The sequence below is a fragment of the Octopus sinensis genome, linkage group LG8 (assembly GCF_006345805.1).
Source record: "Octopus sinensis linkage group LG8, ASM634580v1, whole genome shotgun sequence".
Lineage (NCBI taxonomy): Eukaryota > Metazoa > Mollusca > Cephalopoda > Octopoda > Octopodidae > Octopus > Octopus sinensis.
Window position 1 is genome coordinate 14,504,070 of NC_043004.1, and position 19,493 is coordinate 14,523,562.

Below are 19,493 nucleotides of genomic sequence, written 5' to 3' on the forward strand. Positions count from 1 at the left end.
CTACCTCGGCGGAATTTGAACTCAGAATATAGCGCCATACGAAATACCTATTTATTTACTATCCACAAGGGGGTTAAAATAAGAAGGGCCAAACAAGGACAGACAAACATATTAAGTCGATTATATCGACCCTAGTGCGTAACTGGTACTTATTTAATCAACCCCGAAAGGATGAAAGGCAAAGTCGACCTCGGCGGAATTTGAACTCTGAACGTTGCCCCTGACGAAATACCTATTTCTTTATTACCCACAAGGGGCTAAACACAGAGGGGACAAACAAGGACAGACATAGGTATTAAGTCAATTACATCGACCCCAGTGCGTAACTGGTACTTAATTTATCGACCCCGAAATGATGAAAGGCAAAGTCGACCTCGGCGGAATTTGAACTCTGAACGTAGCGCCTGACGAAATACCATCAAGCATTTCGTCCGACGTGCTAATGACTCTGCCAGCTCGCTGCCTTTCTACTTGGGGCAGGGGCTAGTGGATTACATCAACCTCAGTCCGTAACTGGTACTTATTTCATCGACTCCAGAAGAATGAAAGTCAAAGTCGACCTCGGCGGGATTTGAACTGAGAACGTAAGGACGGACGAAATACAATTAAGTGGTCTGCCCGGCGTGCTAATGATTCTGTCAGCTCGCTGCATAATAATAATGATAATGGTGATGATGATGATGATGATGATGATGATGATGATGATGATGATGATGATGATGATGATGATGATGATGATAATAATAGTAATAATAATAATAATAATAATAATAACAATAATAATAATAATAGTAGTAATAATAATAATAATAATAATAATAATAATAATAATAACAACAATAATAATAATAATAATTATAATAATAATAATAATTATAATAATAATAATAATGATGATGATGATGATGATGATTCAACATGTCAAATGAAATAAAAAAAATAATGTAAGACGCAGTGTGATGAAAGGGGAAGACAACACGTGCAGGTTACTAAAAGAAAAAAGGCAGAACTGCATGAAACCAAGTTCCTAGATATACTGAATAACTTTTCTGATCTACAGATTCTTTCACGTATGTGACATTGGAATGAGTTCTTAGAAACATTATTCCTATGTATTTATCCATAGAAATACTTTGGCACGCGCGCGCGCACACACGTCTCTATGTATGCAAGAGTATATGTTTACATGTCGATATATGTATATGCATGCACACATACACGCACCCATATGTATTTAAAGGAATGAGACATACACAAATACAGAGAAACTGTGATAGATAGATAGATAGCTATTCATAGACATATATGCATACACATACACATAGAGGGGTATCAGGTAAATTCGATTGACTATTTATCGTTTTTTTTTTTTTCCATTTATTATTATTTTTTCCAATTATTCCATCACCGATTTTAACAAATTCGTCCATAGTTCCTTCTTCATATTTCTCGATTTCTTGCCAACGTTCCACTACGTTGGAAAAGCCATGACACTTGACTTGGGGGATTAATTAAGCCACATTTTCAACTCTACAATGTTGTGGTACGAAAGGTTCCGAAGACTGTTCGAGAGCGTCCGCAAAAGTTGATTATCTAAAAATGCTATATCAGAAGAATACGGCGGCTACCGTAGAACTTACCAACCGATCTCTTGAATAGCATTTTAAGACAAAAATGGCGATGTGGGTAGGCCTTGTCGGTTTGAAGGAGCACATTGTGGTGCTGGTCGCGTCGTTTCAGCCGGATTCCCCATCGACTGAAGGCAACGGGAGGCTGTATCTTAGGAGCATACAATTCTGTTGGGCGAATTCACAAGTAGATCAGCGTGTATCTTCGTGGATGCGATTGTTCCATCGATTCTCATTGAACTAAAAGGGTTTGCCGGGACACAGAGAATTTAATTTTCCTGAAGCCTGAAAACCATTTCTGTGCAGTTGCTTCGATAATTGTGCCTTCTGGGTACAGATCACAGAAAACTCGAGCGGTTTTGGTATCACTGAAGGCATTTTTTTTTAACATGAAGAGAAGTAGGTATCGAAAACGCCCATTGTTTTCTATTTGACACTAATATCGTCATATGTTTGAAAAGGGATAAGATTTATTCAAATATGGAAACGATCAATAAATGTTCCACGGGGTTTATAGAGGTATGAAAAAGAAAAAAAATATTTTAAATGCGTTGATAAAAATATTTTTCCTTTTAATTCAAATAATATTTGAAAGAAACGAACAACTTTACCTGACTATACAATATACATATAATTATATTATACTCACCAACACCTGTTATACATAATTAAAATATTACTTTCAAGTGTAGTCACTAGGCCAGCAATTTTAAGGGAGGGGCAAGTCAATTAGGTTGAACTTAGTTCTTATCTGGCGCCTATTATAACAATCCAGAAAGGGATGAAAAGCAAAGTCGACCTCGGCGGAATTTGAACTCAAAACGGACGAAATGACGCTAAGCATTTCACCCGGCGTGCTAACGATTCTGCCAGCTCACCGGCTTATATCATAATAAAAGAATTACAAAATATACACGAATATCTCTCTATATATATAACTGAGAATGTGTGTCTGTCTGTCTGTGTGTTTCCCTAAAATTTGAGAACTACACAATCAATTTCATTCAAATTTTACACATGCCTTACTTAAGGTCCGGGGAGTGCCATCGGCAAAAAAATCTTAACTTTTTCCCTAGGGCGACCCCACAGCAATATCATATCTTCTCCACTATTTCAGTATTACGTGTTAAAAGTGAAACAAAAACATCTCTCTTTTGTAATGCAGACACTTTCACTATTAAAGTGAAAGTATTATATAACAGGGACGAACCATTAACAATGGTCATCCATTTTGCTAGAAGATTCGCAATGGTCTTATATGCTACACCACTGCTTTTCAATTCATATTAATCAAATTAATATTCAATTTTTCACCCTTATTATGTGTGTGTGTGTATTAGCAATTCGTATAAAATTGCATCAATGACTTGAACTTGAATAAGTGGTTTCACATAAATGTGGATAAATTAAAAAGGTTTGTTGTTATTATAATTACTGTTTGACTATTGTAATCACGTTTGTTGGTTCCTCGTCAGGGAAACGTTGTTGTGTTGCATTTGTTAAATAATTGTAAACCGTAACCCTCCCCCCTTTTAGAGAAGGGGCTTTGGTTATTGTTTAAAAATTGAATTGTGTCCCTGTTTGGGGAAATTGACAATATTTTCACAGTCTTTACGGAAGCATTTTTGTTAAATGCCTTCGATAGAAGAAAGTCCAAAAATGAATTTCGCTGCAACCGTACACTTCTATACAAGAGGGAGGACAAGATCCAATTGATCGAAATTGCAAGAGGTGGGCCTACAATTCCAATTTTGAGTATTGTCATCTCTAGCGATATCAAAATATAACTTTGTATTTTGTATTTTATGCGTAGGTGTATATATATAGATGTACATGTAATATGTACACATATATATACACATATATATATACTTGCATAATATATCTACTCATACACACATACGCACACACACACACATACATAGGGGCAGGAGTGGCTGTGTGGTAACAAACTACGTTCAAAACACATGGTCCTGGGTTCAGTCCCACTGCGTGGTGACTTGGCATGTGTCATCTGTTGTAGCCTCAGACCAACAAAAGTCTTCTCAGTAGATTTTGTACATTTATACAGGCATACATACATATATATATATACATGCATACGTACATATTCGGCATAAACACTCTACCACTACAACTAATAACTGTTGGGAACACCTTCAAACCTACCTTACATTCGAACCGGAATCTCAACGCCCGAGTTTTCCATCTCAAGTTAATCTCTCTCATGGAGCTCATACAAAAAGGGCAAGTGTTTGGGCCCATACAATGTGGCATGTACACAATCGAGTGGCAAAAAAGGGGCCTCCCACATGCTCATATCCTGTTTTGGCTCTCAGCGAAAATCAATTACAATGACATTGACAACATACTCTCTGCAGAGCTTCCTGATCCAGCTTTAGACAAAGAACTATACGAAATAGTTAAAGCAAACATGGTATATGGTCCATGTGGGTGTGGATTCAACATAAACTCACCATGCTTGAAGGACAGCATATGTTCAAAAAGATTTCCATGGAGGTTCTTACAAGAAACTCAGACAGGTGCTGATGGGTATCCATCATACAAACGCAGAAAACCAGAAGACGGAAGTTTCACAGCAACTATCGGACAGCACGATATTGATAATAGATGGATTGTTCTATACTGTCCACTCCTGTCAAAGACTTTCAATGCCCACATCAACGTTGAGTTTTGCAACTCCGTTAAATCCATCAAGTGCGTTTGCAAATATGTAAACAAGGGTTCTGACGCTGCAATGTTTGGACGTCAACAAGAATACTGCCAGGATGAGGTGACACATTATCAGGTGGGACGGTACATAAGTAGCAACGAGGCTTTCTGGCGCATTTTTGGCTTTCCAATTCACCAACGACACCCCGCCATTCAACAGCTTGCAGTGCACCTGGAAAATGGTCAATGAGTGTACTTCACCGATGCTAATGCTTCTCTGTTGGCAGAGGGACCAAGGGATAGCACACTCACTGCATTCTTCAAGCTTTGTCAATTGGATCCATTCGCTCAAACGTTGCTGTATCCACATATTCCATCGTACTACACTTGGAATGGAAAAAAATGGGCCCCACGGAAAGCAGGTCAAAATGTTCATGGATACCCTGGCATTAAGTTTCTCACTTGCCTTGGGCGAGTATACATAGTGCATCCCACTCAACAAGAGTGCTTCTACCTTCGTCTACTACTTTATGAGATCAGAGGGCCAACGTCTTTCCAGGCCCTAAAAACCGTTGATGGACATGTCTACGCAACATACAGAGAAGCCTGCTATCGACAAGGTCTGTTAGAAGATGGTGCACAATGGGATGCAACTTTAGGAGAGGCTGCTATATGATAATCACCTAAAGGTCTCAGGGCACTGTTTGCAGTATTACTACAGGCATGCGAACTGTGTGATCCGGCCACTCTATGGCTCAAATATAGAGACAACCTGGCTGAAGACTTTCAGCGCCAAGCTCAACAGCTCTATCCTGACATGGAGGGTATCAGCAATGAAATCTGTAACAAAACACTTATTGACATTGAAGACAGAATTGCTAAACTGGGTGGAAATGATTTGTCGACGTATGGCCTGCCACAAGCATTCAGGTAAGGGTCAAATAGCCTTCCCACTGCTGTCATTCGTGAAACAACCTACGACACTCAAGCGCTTTCAAAGTACATTGTTGAAAATGAGCCTAAATTACTTCTAGACCAGCTGCAGGCCTACAGAACTATTCTTAACAGTGTACTCCAACGCGAGGGACAAATCTTCTTCCTCGATGCTCCTGGAGAGACAGGAAAACATTTATTACAAAGCTTCTCCTTGCAGAAGTTAGGCAGCATCAGGACATTGCAGTAGCTGTAGCCTGCTCTAGCATTGCAGCTACTTTGTTACCCGGTGGCAGGACAGCACACTCAACTTTTAAACTCCCTCTCAATTTAGCAGCATCCGAAATGCCTTCATGCAACATCAACGAAAACTCAGATCAGGGACAAGTACTTAAAATGTGTCATCTAATTGTCTGGGATGAGTGCACTATGGCTCACAAGGGAGCTTTGGAAGCATTGGATAGAGCCCTGAAAAACATCCGAGACTGTCAGGCTCCAATGGGAGGTGTAACACTTCTGTTGTCAGGTGATTTCAGGCAAACTCTTCCTGTCATTCCGAAAGGCACTAGAGTAGATGAAGTCCAAGCATGCCTAAAGTCCTCTACCCTGTGGCATCATGTTACAATCCTCAGTCTCACCACTAACATGAGAGCTCAGCTACACGGCGACAAAATATCCACAAAGTTTGCACAGGACATTTTGACACTTGGTGAAGGCGACGCCTCTCGATGCTGCAGGACAAATGGAAGTGTGGTCATTTTCCTCTGTTGTTAATTCTGTAGATGACCTCAAAAACGAAGTCTTTCCCAACCAACTTCACACAAACTACCAAAATCACAATTGGCTGTGTGAAAGAGCAATATTAGCTCCAAAAAACGTCGCTGTTAACAAAATTGATCAACAGCTAATGCATTCTCTTCCCAGCACTATACACACTTACAAGTCTGTTGATACAATTCCAGATATAAATGAAGTTGTGAACTATCCTCCTGAATTTCTCAATTCACTGAAGCCTCCTGGACTACCTCCACACATATTAGCACTTAAAGTTGGAACTCCTGTAATGCTACTCCGAAATCTGGAACCACCAAGACTTTGCAATGGAACACGACTGATGATAAAGAAAATGATGTCACACGTTATCGAGGCGATCATTCTTTCTGGATGTGGAAAAGGTGATGACCTCTTTATTCCCAGAATTCCTCTTACTCCATCAGGAGCAGAAATTCCATTTACATTCAGAAAACTGCAATTCCCCCTTCGTGTCAGCTCTGCCTTGTCCATTAACAAATCTCAGGGTCAAACCCTCTCTGTAGCTGTTCTCCCCTTGGAAGAGCCCTGCTTCTCGCATGGGCAACTGTATGTTGGCTGCTCAAGAGTAGGAACCAAAATAAACCTTTTTGTATATGCTCCACAAGGAAAAACAAGGAACATTGTTTACAACGAGGTGTTATAATCACAACAGCCAGGAGGTATATACATGATCCCCTTTTTTTAACAAACTTCATGTACTGTCATATATTTATATATATACATGGGAAAATGCAAGCATGAAAAGTAATATTTTTAAGATTATAAACCTGGAAAAGTACGGGACAAGTTATGACACCTGTAAACGTATAGGACAAACTACTACTTCAAGTAAAATAAAGAATAAGAAACTTTTTACTTAAAATATTGCACCAAAGAATGCCACTTCTTTTAATTTATCATTCTTTAGAGTTCTCATCTTTTATTGCACCAAAAATGTTCAGCTAATTTGCAAGTTTTTCTAATTAGTCACTATTTTCTGTATTTAAAGTAGTAAAGTAGCCAAATTGTACTTAAATATGTATAGTGTTATTTGAAAACTATAATAGAATAATTTTTAATATTCAAATTTAAATTTTAGCTGCAAGATTTTAAGTAAAATGTTTCTTATTCTTTACTTGAAGTAATTGCTTGTTCTATACTCTTACAGGTGTCCTGTACTTTTCCAGGTTTATAATCTTAAGAATCTTATTTTTCGTGCTTGCATTTTCCATGCAATCCATGATTTTTCCAGACATTGCTGTTATAAGATAAGTAATAATGTGTCAATAATTTAAGATTTTACCTTATAAAATACTGAAAAATAATATTTCAATTTATCCATGTTGAATTTAAATAAATGTTGTGATTGAATTATTTGATGTTACCCATCTACACCAAATTTATGGCAGGGATTTTTACCATGTTGTTCGTTGCACCATAGCTCATCAAAAATTACAAACAAGATCCCAAAACGATCAATTATCAGGCTCATCTTAAGTAACCTAATTTTGCAATATTAGGAGGACACAGGAACTCATTCAACGAAAAAACATTTCCATCGATTCCGGGATTGGGAGGGTAAACCCCACCTAATTTTTTCCGAATCAAAATAAGGGATTTGCAGCACATTAGGAGGTCAAGGTCTTGATTCCACACAAAAAATCTTTTTTTTTCTTCGTGCGGGTATTAATATAGAAATTGACTATAATGTTGTTATTTAGCCTCAAATCAACCCTCATACTGAAAACGTATCATTAAAGGCATTCCAGCCTGCAGCAAACCGAGTTTTTAGGGATAATCTAGGACATAACATACATGTGATTTAGGTAGGGGGTAATTTGGCTGCTATTTTCAACGTGTGGAGCGACCAGGTAGAGGCTCTTACATTGGTATCGATTGCGTGACACAATATGGTCAAAACATCACATTTTCTTAGAGATCTCATACATCATTGAATTGTGTCACAACAGCGATTAAAAATGTTTGTAAAATTTTTTCTAAATTTTCCTCAAAACTTTTTGAAAATGTTACGCAAAAAGTTTTGAAAAATTTTTGGGTATAATTTTTAAAAACTTTTTCAAAAGTTTTTGGTGAAAATTTTCAAAAATTTTTTGAAAAATATTTTGGTGAAAATTTTCAAAAATTTTTGAAAAATTTTTGGAAAATTTAACTCAAAAGTTTTTGAAAATATATAAGACGGGCTTCTTACGGTTTACATCAACCAGATATATGGTCGGCCCGTGTCTATAGCAGAAGATACTCGCCCAAGATGTCATGCAATATTACTGAACCCAGAACCATGTGGTTGGGAGAACATATATATTTATATATACATCTGTATATATATATATATATATATATATATATATATATATATATATATATATATATATATATATATACGGCAAGATGTGTTGTGTGTGTGGTGCGTGTGTACGTGATTGTAGTTTATGCACATCCACAAATGCGCACGCATGTCGCTCAAATATTAGGAGGACATTCGTTAACAGCCTATCTGGGTTTTGTCAACTTATTTTTCCCCGTGGCACCCGCGGATAGCGGTAAAAATCTATTTTCAGCCGTAGCTTTTTGACGGCGTCTAACAAAAAAAAAACAAGATAAAGAAAAGCAGAGGCAGAGAGTTTTACGGGAAAGACAAATTGAGAGAGGGAGAGAGTAAGTGACGACCTTCATAAAATATAAAATGTAAAATGTTTTGTCTTTTCTTAAACACGAGATATAGTGTTTAAATTCAGGTTGTTTTTGAAAGACACTATATTTTATAATCATAGTATATATACTTTCTCACACAACAATTACAATATATTTATTTTAAATCATTAATTTATTTTAAATCTTTCATCTTCCCCCCTCTCTCTCACACACGTTACTTTGAGTGCGAAAGAGTTTTGTTTTTATTTTACGCCGAGTAAAAAAGTGTTTTGTTGACAATCCATTTATTTAACAACAAAGAAACAAAGAGGTGAGTAGCAATTTGTCAGTGAATTGCACAATATAAATGGGTACAATTGCCGAGGCTTCCACCACACCCACTCCGTTTCACGGACCACAAAAAGGGTTTTGTAGCATATTAAGAGGCCAGAGTAGTTGATTCCACGCAAAAAAAAAAAAAAAACGATTATTTTTCTTAGTGAAAATCGTGCGAGTGTTAATCTACAAATTTAACAACATTTTTCCATTCATTTCTGTTTATGAGCATGTATGCATGCACAAAACATGCAATAGGTGTACGTACGTACATGTGTGTTCGTGTCTGTTGCCCATATATATTTATCTTATATTATATTATATATATATAATATATATATATAATATAACCAATTTCAACGGATTTTGCCCAAATTTGACGTCGATATATCTTAGTTTGGTTTGAAATAAAGAATTTGGTTAGCTTAATAATCGTAACTTAATCCAGGGCAAGGCCGGGTAATACTGCTAGCATATAATAAATAATATCTGATATAGAGCTCAGTGGAAAAAATTCGCGTATTCTGAAAAAAATTTCAGTCTACAGAATTTTAGCCCGACAACTGATTGATCACTGATTATGTTGATCAGCCACTTGTCAGACGAAACACGAGTAGACTTTCATTTTCGACTTAATCACACACAAATACAAAAGTTCTGTGTATGTGTGTGTGTGTGTGTGTGTGTGTGTGTGTGTGTGTGTGTGTGTGTGTGTGTGTGTGTGTCTGTGTCTGTGTGCGTGTGTTTGTGTGTCTGTGGGCGTGAATGACAAATTGCTTGGTGTTTCTAGCTACAAAATTCTGCTGACATTATATTGATCGAGCAAAAGTTAAAACCATTTCGCTGAAGATTGGCTTATTCGAACAACGTAGTTCCACAACGTAGTATAAAAACAACATAGTATAAAAACGCAGTCGCTGAAAGAGGGTGCAATGGGATCGAAACGGAGTCAAATTGCAATGACTCCAACTTTTTAAAGAAACTGTTATGATCACGAGAACATATATATTATGTAGTATTTACTCACATATGTAAAGAGAGAGACAAACATGCAGAAGCACACATGCATACACGTGTATATACATACATATACTCTTTTACTCTTTTACTCTTTTACTTGTTTCAGTCATTTGACTGCGGCCATGCTGGAGCACCGCCTTTAGTCGAGCAAATCGACCCCGGGACTTATTCTTTGTTAGCCCAGTACTTATTCTATCGGTCTCTTTTGCCGAACCGCTAAGTGACGGGGACGTAAACACACCAGCATCGGTAGTCAAGCAATGCTAGGGGGACAAACACACACACACAAACATACACATATATATATACATATATACGACAGGCTTCTTTCAGTTTTCGTCTACCAAATCCACTCACATAGCAGAAGACACTTGCCCAAGATGCCACGCAGTGGGACTGGACCCGGAACGATGTAGTGGTTAGCAAGCTAATTACCACACAGCCACTCCTGCGCCTATATATATATATATATATATATATATATATATATATATATATATACGTATGTATATGTATATATACATATATATCACGGGATCACGTGACCGACCAGGCTATCAGATGTTGCTACACATCGCTGGTCACAGTGCGCTTCGTATTGTTTTAGCCTTCAAATGACGCCACGCCGGTGGCTAAGCGAGCAGGCCAATATATATATATATATATAGGGAGAGAGAGAGATTTTATCCTCGATTTTCATGATAAATATAAATTCAGTTAAAACGGATTTATTCGCCGCTAAATTATTTTGGTTATTCACACGTGGCTGAACAGAACGAACAAGATTTAAATTGTCTATAAGTGTGAACGTTTGTATATCTTTCGGTTATGTCATACTGATCATGGTAATGTGGTATTACATCCCTATACGAAAAGTCAATTTACGGCTAAAGATTTTTAAAAATCTTCTTTGTTCATTCCATCGCATTCAGCCCGCGTCTATGTGATAAATAGGTTAGTTTTAGAGCCATTTGGCGTCTTCTAGCATGTGGCATTACTCAGTAGTTGTCATTTTGGGATTTGGTTTGCAAGATTCTTTATGTGAGTTCGTGTGTTGAAGCAAATTCTATTGTGTCTGTGGAGAGTAATTTTTTTCTGCCTTATAATTAAACACACTCACCGGTAAACTTTCCACTTATTCACGACTATTTAAAAGGTTGCAAGATGCAACGAAAATTTTAGGAAAATAAAAATAAGGAATAAATGGAAATTTTACCGGCGAGTGTCTAAAATTATAAGGCACAAGAAGAAAATGACTCTCCCCGGACACAAAAGTATATATATAAATGGCAAGACTAGAAAAGAATGAGAGAGACCCCGATATTATGTAAATAGAGGAATTTATCTGTAAATATAAGTGAAAATTATATTTTTAGACATATATATATATATACTTTACTATTATTATTATCATGATATGGCTATGTTGAGGCCCAAATATTCTCTAATTTCACTGGTCCCACTCCTGAACTATATGGTCGTTATATTGACGACATTATCGGTGCCACCTCACTCTCCCGCGAACATCTAGATTCCTTCCTCTCTTTCGTCCAATCTTTCCATCCAGCCCTCCACTTCACTTCCACTATCTCCAACACCTCTGTCTCCTTCCTCGACATTTCGGTTAGCATTCTTCACTCCACTCTTACCACCTCCATTCACTACAAACACACAGACTCACACTCATACCTCAACTTCTCTTCCTCCCACCCAGAACACACCAAGCTTTCCATCCCCTATTCCCAATTCCTCCGTCTACGTAGGCTCTGTAGTGACGACCATGACTTTGAGACTCAGTCTCAACGTATGGCTCACCACTTCACCCTACGTGGATACCCCCTCACCACTATCCACACCGCCCTTGCCAGAGCACGGTCCGTGGACCGTGTATCTGCTCTCTCTCCCCGAACCCACCCTGTAGTCTCCCGCCTCCCTTTTCCCCACACTTACCACCCCACGACCCTACGTCTCCAACGCACCATTCTTCGAGCTTTCCGTCATCTCCAGTCCGACCCGTCCACTTCACACCTCTTCCCTAACCGACCCCTCCCCTCTTTCAAACGAGCCCACAACCTTCGAGACCTTTTGGTCCATAGCTCCTTCCCTGACCCTACCTCCCAACCCGGCTCGTTCCCCTGCTCCCGCCCACGTTGCCGCACTTGCCCTTACCTCTCCAACACCACCCGCCTCACTAGCACCCACCATCGACCCTATCCCATCATCCACTCCTTCACCTGCACCTCCAGCAATATTATCTATTGCATCTCTTGCTCTCTCTGCAATTCCTTGTACATCGGACAAACGGGACGCCGCTTGGCTGACCGGTTCGCGGAACACCTTCGTGACATCCACCTTTCGAACGACACACCGGTCTCACGCCATTTCCGCTCCACCGGTCACTCCTTGCAACACCTATCTGTGTTCGGTTTGTCCTTACACAGAGGCCATCCGGATTCCCGTTTGCGCCGTGAACAGGAATTAATCTTCTCTCTTCGCTCTTATACGCCATTTGGTCTCAACTCTCCCCCCCTCCTCATCTAACCCCCTCTCCCCCCTCCTCACCTATCCTTTCTCCCCCCGACCCCTACTTCTTCAGTCCTTCATCCTTTCACCCCTACTCCCCTTCCCTTCTTCCCTCTTTCTCCCTCCCTCTTCCCCTTCCCTCTGCTCCCTCACTCCCTCTCTCCCCCTCTCCCTCTTTCCTCCTTCATCCCCCTCATCCCCTTCCTTCTCCCCCATCCTCTCCTCTCCCCCTTCTCCTCCCCCTCTTCTTCCCCTCCCCTTCTCTCCCCCCTCTTCTCCCCCTCCCCCTCTTCTCCCCCTCCCCCTCTTCTCCCCCTCCCCCTCTTCTCCCCGTCCCCCTCTTCTCCCCCTCCCCCTCTTCTCCCCCTCCCCCTCTTCTCCTCACTACACCACATGACTTTACACATCACATCACATATGATGTGCCATACTAATACACACACCAACTAATACATACTAATACGTACTAATACATACTAGTACATACTAATACTTACACCAACCCTATACATACACACGTCCAGACCCCGCATACGCACTTATACTCTCTCACACACACACACACACACCTATACATACCAATACGTACTAATACATACTAATACATACTAATACATACACCAACCCCATACATACGCACGTCCAGACCAATCTTACGCACTAATACTCTCTCATACACACACACACACACACACACACCCTTATACATACTAATACATACACCAACCCTATACATACACACATCCAGACCCCTCCCACGCACTTTTAGCTGGTCCCTCAACCCTTTTATCAACCCTATTATCTCCCCTTATTTCGCTCTCCCGTCTCATGTTTGATCTTTGACCTCTGGCCGAAATCAGATCGCCATGTTGATTCGTTAGCTACTGCACGCATTTTTTTTCTCTCCTTCTTTCTGTGTTTTTCTCTCTCTGTGTATCTTTCTGTTGAAGAGCGTAGGCTCGAAACGTTAAAGACTTGTTTTATTTATATTTCCTGAGCGCCATACTAATACAATTGTTCGTTTGTTTTCCACCTGCCTTCGTCTTTTGTTTATTTTCATAAAGCTTCCCGTTATATATATATATATATATAATATATATAATATATATATATATATGTAGTATATATATATATATATATACTAGCAGTATCGCCCGGCGTTGCTCAGGTTTGTAAGGGAAATAACTATAAAGCATTTTTAGAGAGTTATAGCAAAAAAATGGAAAAAAATGATGGTAAATTATCCGGTTTGTGTTTCTGATTCTCGACCCCATGTCGAATTTATCGATTTTTTTCAGAACTGGGGGAACTTTTCAAAATTTTCGCTGCGTTAGTTTTGAATTATGACATTGGGCTATGTGTGTGTCAAGTTTCATCAGAATCGGTTGAAAGCTGTGGTCAGGGTGAGGGTACAAGCAAACAGACACACAGAAACACGCACAGACAAACTGCCGTTTATATATAGAGAGATACATATATATACATATATATATTATGTACATATGTATATATACATATATATATATATGTATATATATATAATATATATATTATATATATATATATATATATATATATATAGATATACATACATATATGTATACATATACATATGTAGATATATATGTGTATATATATATATATGTATATATATATATGTATACATATATATGTTATATATATGTATATATATATATATGTATGTATATATATATATATATATATATATATATATATGTATTATATATGCACATATACATATATATATATATGCATATATATGTATATATATATATATATATATATATATACTTTATTTTAAGCAGCAGAAAATTCAACAAAATCTGTTACTCTGAGTTTCTCGTTTTTGCAAAAACTGTCTGATGAACGGCAACGAGAAACTCAGAGTAACAGATTTTGTTGAATTTTCTGCTGCTTAAAATAAAGCATATTACTCTGCCACTGGTATTTGAGTACTCTTTTTTCCACCTTGTTTCACATTTATGTGTCTACTCCGGTATATATATATATATATATATATAATATATATATATATATCCAACGATTCGGATGTAATTTTTTCAAGTCTTGCCGACGCAAAGAGACACAAGATTCCTTGTAGTTTACCTATTTATGGATATATTTATATATACCAATTGTGTATGTGTATGTGCTCTGTTACTTGTTTCAGTTATGTGCCTGTTGCCATGCTGGAACACATCTTTAATCGAGCAAATCGACCCGCTTAATCTTTGTAAGCCTAGTACTTATTCTATCGGTCTCTTTTGCCGTATCACTATGTTACCTGGACGTAAACACACCAACATCGGTTGTCAATCGATGTTGGGGGGACAAACACAAATACACAAACTCATACGACGGGCTTCTTTAAGTTTCCGTCTACCAAATCCACTGACAAGGCTTTGGTCGGCCCGAAGCTATAGCAGAAGACACTTGCCCAAAGTGCCACGCAGTGGGACTGAACCCAGAACCATGTGGTTGGTAAGCAAGCTACTTACCACACAGCCACTCCTACGTCTATATGTGTGTTTATGTTTACGCCTGTGTGTTAATGTTTATTTTTTTCCTCCACTACTTGAGAAGCAATATGGTTTTCTATAAGTCATCGAAACATTAGAAGTTGTGCAAATGAATAAAGCGCGTGGTACCATATTTAACCAGAAGATGTACACCAGCCGACAAGCTCTTTAGACATGGGTGTGCACCTTCGCCGGTTTGTGCAAGATGCGAGCAGGACAGTGAAACCGACCTCCCTGAATAGGGAGGCGCGAGCCTGTTTTCTCTCGGTAGTTGCTGTTGCGAAAGAGGTAGTATGGAAGACGAGAGTGGAAGGAATTGCAACAGGTATTTTCATCTACAGTTTCGAGCTAATCGACTTTTTCGTTTTCCACAGGAAACGGAAAATAAGGCTGGAGAAGTAATACCTGTCGCAAAGTGTGTTTCGTAAAAGATGGAAGTCTATAGCAAGTATGTTGCGAGTGAAAGAACCTGTTTAAACGAGAATATAAAAAGGAGAAAGCAAAGACTTCAGTGTGACTATGTGGTATTTGGGGTTGACCGCGTCCTCTGCTTCATTTTTTGTAAATCACTCATTCTCATGTAATTGTATACATTTTAATTGTTTGTTTATTCATACGTTTCGTCTCATTCAATACACTGACCCCAATGTTTGTTTTGTCTGTCCTCGTATCGTCCCCTCTTTTTCTCAACCTCGTGGTTAATAAAGAAATTTACTGGTGTAGTTCTTTTCTCGCATCCCCCCTCTCTCTCTTGTCCATCACCGCCTTTCCATAGTGGCTATTGCATTCCCTCGACCAGGTCGAGGACCGGCAGGTACACGAAGCTGTCGTTGCTCACAATCAAACAGGGTCCGAAAATAAACAAGAAAACTGGTGTGTACTACCAAGTGATACACGCTTCCAAGTGACTTGTGTTGTGTGTGTGTGTGTGTGTGTGTGTGTGTGTGTGTGTGTGTGTGTGTGTGTAAAACATTTTATTCTCTTTTATCGTTTATTAGTTTCAGTCATTGTACAGCTGCCATGCTGGAGCACGGCCTTGAAGGCTTGAGTCGAACAAATGGATCCCAGTACTTCGTGAAAACCTTGTACTTATTTTGTCGGTGTCTCTTGCTGAACCGCTACATTACTGGGACGTAAACAAGCCAACACCGGTTGCCAAACGGTGGTTGGGAACATACAGATACATAAAGTCACACACACACAACAGGATTATTTCAGTTTCCCCTCTACCAATCCACTCACAAGTTGGTGGTCTGCCAGGAACTACAGTAGAAACCACTTACCCAAAGTATCACGTAGTAGGACTGAACCCGGCACCATGTTGTTAGAAAGGAAGCTTCTAACCACACATCCTTGTCGGTGTTTATGTGTTCCAATTTGTACCTGTACTACTAATAATATTAAAATATATATGTATTTATGAAAACGGCCATATTAGACGTAATTCGTAGCACAACATCTTACACTATACCCTTTTGAATATTTATTCTGAAACTGATCAAGCGTGTTCCTATATTTTAAACTAAAATTAAATTCTAATTAGTTTTAATGTATTCTGTGAGCATTTTCACCTTCATTTCCTCTTCCATTCTTCCACTTGTTATGGATGTGTATTTATTTCTGTTTCTAAATAAACACTCGTAGGTATATATTAAGAAAAATAGCTCTAAATTTATATTCATGAGATGATCGTATTTCTGTTGAAGCGACATACATCTAGACCAACCTTAAATCTTTATTAGATATATTTTTGTTTTTATAAGAAGGAAAAAAAAAAAAGAAAAAAAAGAATTGTCTCATAAATTCGAAATCTAATTTGTATTATTCTGACGAAATCATTTCTGAGGAAGTGCTCGAGATATATAGAAGTGACACGGGAATAGTATTTTATTCTTGAAGAGGAGTTCTGTATCAATACAAGACACTAAGGAACCATTTATGTTAATTACTGGTTATTATTCTATAAAGTAAGCGACTACCTGTGTGCGCATGTGCAATCTATATATGTATATATATATATATATTATATATATATATATATATATATATATATATATATGTGTTGTGTATATATATTATATATCTTTATATATATATATATGTGTATGTATATATATATATATATATATATATATGTATGTAATATATATATGTGTGTGTATATATATGTGTATGTGGGTGTTATTTATATATATAAACACACACACCTGTAAACACACACACATGTACACATACATACATACATGCATACATACTTGCATGCATATATACATTTATAATTATATACAGGACACAATACATATGTAGGTTATTATCGTTATGAATGGGTATATTGATGGTATGAATGTGGGGATGCTGGTGTGTATGTGCGTTTGTTATGTGTCAAATGAATTATTTCTACAGAGTGCAATTACACAGCTTATATATCGTTAAGTGGGCGATTTTTTTTTTTTTGTATATGAAGGAGCTATTCCTGATCGACTCATAAATTTGCAAATACACGTGTTTCAATATTTTAGGATATATTACACAAGTTTGATACAATTGCTGCAGTTTGTAGCCAAGGCGTAAGCCCCTACCTTCTCTGCTTTTTTTTCTCTTTTGTGTTTGAGAAGGTTTAATAGGACTCTTCTCTTCAAGTTCTGGGTGGCCACTTGAAAAAACTGATCGGCGACGAATGGATGTGTGAGCTGATGAAACCTATGCATAAACGTGCAGTGAGGAAGGTGCACGCAATGTGAAGATTAGTAATACGTATATCGATGAATTCCGAGCGAATTTGATTGTATACCTTGGCCCAGTCTTCGTCCTTTTCTATTCATTATGTTTCTACAAAACATAACGGAATAGTTTAATAATATATAAAATCAATTTAAAATCTTATGAATTCAATCCCATATGTGAGAATTTTACCGGATTAAATCCCATATTATAATATTGATCTTATTAAGAAACTAAAATGTACAATTTTATGTTAAATTTCAGTTGTGGGGTGAAGCATAATTTTCTGTTTTGTTTTATGGGGTATATTCTAGTTATTTTGATATCGATATCTAATTTGTATTCCACAACAGAATATTCCTTTGCTATCTGTCACCTAAGAATCAATTAAGAAAACAGAGAAGGAAAACAAAAATAATCAAGATTAATTACGAAATATTACGGCAAAATTCAATTATTTTTCAATTATGAAATTTATCGATTTTTAGATTAATCTTGTTAACCTTGATTAATTGCAATTATATTTTACATTTTCAAGTTTTATTTTAGGTGCAATCATTCAACGATTTTTGACAAAGCCATAAATACACAAACATGCATACATTGCGAAACCCGATACATCAACACAGACTCATTCGCACACTGGCTCCCTTACGTTAATACTTACATACACAATGTGTATGTATATGTTAATAATATTCTCACTATATGTCCATACATGATGCGATTATTTTAGACACATAGATACCCCATTATATATAATATATTATATATATTATATATACACCTATACATAAATATAATATATATATATATATATATATATATATATATATATATATATTATATGTGTGTGTTATATATTATATATATTATATATATATATGTGTATGTATATATATATTATATATATATATATGTATGTATATATATATATATGTGTGTGTATATATATGTGTATGTGTGTGTATTTATATATATATATAAACACACACACATGTACACATACATACATACATGCATACATACTTGCATGCATATATACATTTATAATTATATACAGGGACAAATACATATGTAGGGTTCATTATCGTTATGAATGTGTGTATACGCTGGTGTGTATGTGCGTTTGTTTATGTGTCAAATGAAATTATTTCCTACAGAGTGCAATTACACAGCTTATATATCGTTAAGTGGGCGATTTTTTTTTTTTTGTATATGAAGGAGCTATTCCTGATCGACTCTCATAAATTTGCAAATACACGTGTGTTCAATATTTTAGGATATATTACACAAGTTTGATACAATTGCTGCAGTTTGTAGCCAAGGCGTAAGCCCCTACCTTCTGCTTTTTTTTCTCTTTTTGTGTTTGAGAAGGCTTTTAATAGGACTCTTCTCTTCAAGTTCTGGGTGGCCACTTGAAAAAACTGGATCGGACGAATGGATTGTGTGAGCTATGAAACCTATGCATAAACGTGCAGTGAGGAAGGTGCACGCAATGTGAAGATTAGTAATACGTATATCGATGAATTCCGAGCGAATTTGATTGTATACCCTGGCCCAGTCTTCCGTCCTTTTCTATTCATTATGTTTCTACAAAACATAACGAATAGTTTAATAATATATAAACATCAATTTAAAATCTTATGAATTCAATCCCATATGTGAGAATTTT